Source organism: Eubalaena glacialis, chromosome 2 (assembly GCF_028564815.1).
Source record: "Eubalaena glacialis isolate mEubGla1 chromosome 2, mEubGla1.1.hap2.+ XY, whole genome shotgun sequence".
NCBI lineage: Eukaryota > Metazoa > Chordata > Mammalia > Artiodactyla > Balaenidae > Eubalaena > Eubalaena glacialis.
In genome coordinates this window covers 100470895-100476894 of record NC_083717.1, presented here as the reverse complement: position 1 = coordinate 100476894, position 6000 = coordinate 100470895, and the positions used below count along the sequence as shown (strand labels likewise).

At 40.5% G+C, this 6000-nt stretch overlaps 1 protein-coding gene across 1 annotated transcript in view; it reads left to right on the top strand.

Annotated features, from left to right (window-relative positions):
* Nucleotides 1-2466: 2466 nt before the first annotated feature.
* Nucleotides 2467-6000, top strand: part of USP8 (ubiquitin specific peptidase 8) — a 58674-nt gene continuing 55140 nt past the window's right edge. The window contains exon 1 of the mRNA XM_061182144.1: nt 2467-2572. The gene's annotated coding sequence lies outside the window, so the exon portion shown is untranslated. The remainder of the gene's footprint in view (nt 2573-6000) is intronic.

Sequence of the window (6000 nt, the reverse complement as noted above, 5' to 3'; positions counted from 1 at the left end):
TCTGTGCTCTATTCTCTCCCCACCCCTTTGAGATCATCTCCTATCACGATCCCACTCATTCACTCTATGCTAGCTATACTGTCCTCCTTGCTGTCCCTCCAGCACACTCTCCTTTTCCTCCCTCACTGCCTTCACCTGTGCTGCTCCCAGTGCCTGGATGCTTTTCCCCCACACGTATCCATGGCTCGCTCCCTCTTTTCACTAAATGCTCTATGGAAATGTCACTTTGTCAGAGAGCTCTTCCCTATTTCACCAAAAATACCACTGTCTTTGCTGGCCGTTTACCCTGTTTTATTTTTCTTTTTAGCACTTAACAACACCTAACATAGTATACAGTTGACCTTTGAGCAACACAGGGACCAGGGGCAGCAAGCCTCTCCAGAGCTGAAGATTCGAGTATAACTTAGAGTCAGCCATCCATATCCCAGGTTCCTCCGGATCCGCCAGTTCAGTTCCGCAACCACAGATTCAAGCAATGTCAGGTTGTGTAGTACTGTAGTATTTACTATCGAAACAAATTCACATTTAAGTGGACCTGGGCAGTTCAAACTCATGTTGTTCAAACTCATGTTGTGTATGTATTTGCTTATCATATTTCTCGCCCATCAGAATGTAAGTCAGCTCTCTGTTGAGGAGGGACTTTATAACCCAAGTCCAAAATAATCCCTGGCATAGTATACATATTCATCATATACTTGTTGAATGGATGGAGGATGAATCAGGTTCAGTACGTTTTGGACTACTGCTTATGCTGGATGGCCTGGGTACCATAGATACTGCCACCTGGTTTGTTACAGTACAAATTTGAACAAGAGTTAGGGTTTATAATTCCATTCAATAAGCATAGTTTCATCTAGGTAACCCTGCTCCTTAAGAACTCTCATTCTACTAATTTTGAAAAGTCCAGAGCCCATCCCCAGATTTCTGTGAATTTCCCAGGAATGTTTTGTTTTTTCCTGCTTTCACCAACTCAGTTCAGTTTTGGAATCATCTTGTCATCTTGTGCCTGGTTTCTCTCCCACACCTGTCGACCTACATGTGGGAACTTATTAGTTTGCAAAAAAACGCACGCAAATGACTTATGTTTTAGCAAACTTGACTGATGCTTTAGGGAAGTTGGGGAATTCCACTTACTGGGATGATGGGATTGGGATTGGGGCAATTACATCAGAGCAACAAAAATAACTTTAGGTGAATGTTAAAGAGTCCTATTTATTAAAACCTTTCTGTCATCCCACCATAGGAGACTCTTCACTGATTGATTCATTCTTATGGGCTTCGATCTTTCTTTATCACCTCACATTCCTAGGATCCTCCCTCTCCAAGATTGTCTTCAGAGAACTTTTCTTCCTCTGTCTTTGTTTGGTTCCTACTCCCAAACTCAACTCTGGATTTTTCTTTGCATACTCAAATTCATCAGGATGCTCAGCAGACCAAAAACAAACCAAAAAAAGCAAACAACCAATAACCAATTTACTTTCTTAAGATCCACCCTCGAAAGATAGATGCAATTTTTCCCCTTAGTTATGAAAAATTTGCTAAGTCTTCCTAGTTAGTAGTCTCAGGTAGTATAGTATATTTCATAGTATATGTCTTAAATCTTTTGGGAAAATAGTGTATAGCTTAGGTATAAAAGAGCTACCATATTTTTGCAGGTATTTCATTGTGATGGAAAGGAAATTACCATTAATGGAAAGACCACTATATGTGAAACACTATTGGGTTAGGTCCTTTCATTTATTCATTACACGTTTACTGAACACCTATGTGGCACACACTTTGACTTAACGCATTTTCTAGACCTCGCCTTCCAGCTTTTCCATCCATGAGACACTTGGACTGTCCCTGGGGACTTAGTGACCATGGCCCGCAACTCCATCCAAGCAACTTTATGTTTACAGATAATCGGAGCATTCAATCACCTACAAAGAATCACCTCGCGAGAAAGTTCAGACTTCTCGTTTTGTTTTTGTAAGATTGGGTTCTTAACTGTGTATGTGTATATATAATGTGCTTTAGAACTGTGTCTAGTCTTCTCTTACGTGGCTTCGGAGAACGTTAAACTTTTAATCAGATTTGAGATTCAAATCCCTTTTCTAGTCTGCCTTAAATCTCCAACCTGAAGAGGAAGAGGCGTAGCTAAGGCGTTAAGAGCAGCCCTGCTTCCTTCACAGCAAGGCCCAGGAATGCGAGTAACACCAGGCTGACAGAACTAAGCCCGAGAAATGCAGGGCGCAGGGGACAGGCGGACAAGCTCGCCCCAGCTCCGTGTAGCCTGGACACTACCCAGACCGTCCATCCAAAACGTCCTCCTTGGCCCTCCTCCGCCCTCCCGCGCAGCCCTCACAGAGTAGGATGGGGCTGGGAAACAGCAAATAGTCAAGGGCACACGCGCGCGCGCAGCCCCGCCCCTGCGTGACGTCAGAGACGCGACGCGTCGCAACGCAGTGCAAATTGGGAAAGAGGGATGAGCTGAGCTGACTTCCGTCGGGATAGAGATTTTTCTTCGGGTTGGTGGGAGATGGGCCTTTGGCGAGGAGACCGGCATTAGTGAAGCGCGCCCGGCGCCAAGGTGAGTGCGGGGCTGGGTCCTGGCCTTTGTTCGTCGGGAATCCGTCCGCAGTGAACCCATTTCCTTCCACCAGCTGCTGGTCACCCGGGAGACAAGCCGTGTCCTCGGAGGGGGTGGGACAACCCCGAACATAGAATCGGCTTTTGGAGGAAGGGTCCTACCTCGAGTCTTTCCCGCTACCCACCTAGGGTTGCCCAGCGGGTTCCGTGTGGACTCCGGTTTTTCCGGTCTTAGAAGGTGGCCTTGACCATTCTTCCACCTTCTTGGACACTCAGACCGACTTTGACCTCTTTCCTCTTGCCTCCGTTTTCAGATTTTCTGCCCGTCGAGCTACATCCCCAGGCCTTAATACAATCTCTCAGAGTGTTTTCCAGTCCCTCCTCTGATCCAGTCAAACTTGCTTGTAGTGAAGTCCAGGTATGAGTTTAAAGAACCTGCGAGCGCTTCAGAGTTAAAACTGTGACTTCCCCAAATAAAAGCTTGTCTTTCCTAAAATGTGGCCTCTCTCCTAGAGTTGTGGGACAAGTTAATTTCACCTCCACTCCACCTTGGAAATGATCAGAACCCTGAATTTGTACTTAAAGCTGCAGACCACACTTCTCGGTTTATTTCTTGCCTCCAGTTCATTTTGTGACCTTGGAGCAAGTCCCTAATCACTAACAAAATATTTACCTGAAGACAGAGGTGTTGCAGAGTCTAGGGAATTTAATATTTGTTGAGAGCCCTGAGGGTTTCAGCTGTAGGGGATGCCGAACTAAGGATTTTACTCTCTCTACATCAGCAAGCATCCTAATTTTTGTATACTTTCTACTGCAGCCATGAAAAATGTCAAGTGATTTTTGTTGGGGAAGTGTTCCTCTTCTAGGCTTGCTCTGCGGCTTTGCTATGTAAGCAGATTTTGCATTTCAACAGATTCTGTTTAAGATTCATTGTTGAATGTCTTTCATGATGGATTTAGATCGTTTCTCATGATTCCAGAGTACTGGACCAGTCTGTCTGAAAGGTTCCATAGGTTGTGCTATGTCTTTAACATGTTGAAATGTGTATTCCTTTTCTTGTGACACATTAGGTGCATCTTTTAAATTAGATAGTAAGGACCCTATAATAAAAAACAACAACCTGTCATTAATGACATAAATTTATATTAATTGCACATAGGTATGCATTGTAGTTTTTGAGAAAACAATGCGTGAGAAAAACAAAAATATTTTAAAGATGTCTTTCTAGAATTTAATTTTTAATATATTTACTTGAACTTTGTCAGTCATTATGGTCATTTGTTTATTAGAGTGAACATAATGGGAAAGAACCAAAATGGCTTTTGTAAAGTAAGAGAGTCAGTACATCAGATTTTTTTCCCATAAAATGTCTAGCATTATATTTTATTATGAACATTTTCTACATAAAAATGTACTTATTTTTGTAGAGATGAAAGGGAAAAAAGTGTATTAAATATGAGGTGTTAATAAAATTAGATATTATTGAGTCTTTTTTGTTTTAATCTTGGTCATTGTCCCAGTTGCCTGTTGCTATATAACAGATCACTCTAAAACAAAGTGGCTTAAAACTACAGTTCATTATCTCATGTTTCTGTGGGCTGACTGGACTCAGCTGGTTGGTTCTCAGTGAGGGTTTCATGTATTTGTAGTCAGATATCCAGCTAGGGTTGGAGTCAGCTGAAAGCTCAGCTGGGCAGGACATCCGAGATGGCTCATTCCCATGGATGGCAGTTGATGTTGGCTGGGAGTTCAGCTGGAGATGTCGACTGGAGTGCCTACAGCATAGCCTCTTCATGTGTCTTGGACATATCATAGCATGGAGGCTGAGTTCCAAGACAAGTGTTTGAAGGGTCAGGAAGTGGAAGCTTTCTCTTAAAGTCTTTTAAAGCCTGGACCCAGAAATTGGCACAGCATTACTTCCAACCTTCTGTATTGGTTAGAGCAGTCAGAGCCCTCCCCCAGCCAGATGATAGACCTTTTGAAGAGGAGAATGCCAAAGAACTTGTGGCCATCTTTAGCCTACCATAATTTTGTTGACTGATGTTTGGATATAGTAGTAGATGCAGAATAAGTTATGCTTCTGATTTCTTTAGCCATTTCATGGCACGTTATAATTTTCGGAGCACTTTTTGTGTATATTTTTTCATTGACACCTTTGAAAACTCTATAGAAGCAGATGGATTATTCCCATTTTGCAGGTGATAATAAACTGAGCAGTGGCAGTGGTTGTGGTGGAGGATTTAAGGAATTTGCCCAGAGTTGTATGATAATAAGTGGAAAATGAGACTAAGACTTTTATAATACTTTTATAATATAAAATTTATTAGTAAATGATGAAGTGTTATGTTAAATTTATTTGTAATAACATTTATAACCATATTAATTCAAGTAACACAGTACTCATGTACAGTGAATAAAGTTAGTGTTGAGATAGCTAAACCTTGCCTCTTCTAACACATTACAGTTTAGTCTTTCATAATACTAAATTCTCTGAAATGTACCAACAGTGATGTGAACCTGCATGTCTTTCTTGTTTTTTAAATTGAAGTATAGTTGATTTACAATGTTTCAGGTGTACAGTAAAGTGATTCAGTCATATATATATATATACTTTTTCAGATCCTTTGGCATTATAGGATATGCCACAAGGATATATAGGATATTCTACAAGATGTAGAATATAGGATATTCTACAAGATGTAGAATATAGTTCCCTGTGCTACACCATAGGTCCTTGTTGTCCTCGTTGTTTATCCATTTTATATGTAGTAGGGTGTATCTGTTAATCCCAGATTCCAAATTTATCCCTCCATACCCCCTTTCCCTTTGGTAACCATAAATTTGTTTTCTGTGTCTGTGAGTCTATTTCTGTTTTGTAAATAAGTTCATTTGTATCATTTTAGATTCCACATGTAATATCATATAACATTTGACCTGATGTCTTTGTAATGTAGTAAAATGAAATTATTATGCATTATAATACCAATTTCAAAACAAATTGAAAAGCTGTGGGTGTAGGAATCCTGGGGTTTTTAATTTCTTAATTACAAAATATTAAAAATTAAAATGATTTCTCATAATTTTGGTAGGTTGGGAGTTATATAACTTAAGATGTTGATTTCATGTAAAATAGATAGCTAGTGGGAAGCAGCTGCATAGCACTGGGAGATCAGCTCAGTGCTTTGTGACCACCTAGAGGGGTGGGATAGGGAGGGTGAGAGGGAGGGGCAAGAGGGAGGGGATATGGGGATATATGTATACATATAACTGATTCACTTTGTTATACAGCAGAAACTAACACAACATTGCAAGGCAATTATAATCCAATAAAGATGTTAAAAATAAATAAATAAATAAAAATAAAATTCTACCTTAAAAAAAAAATGTTGATTTCAGCTGAAAACTAATTGTCATCTTCATAGTGTTTTA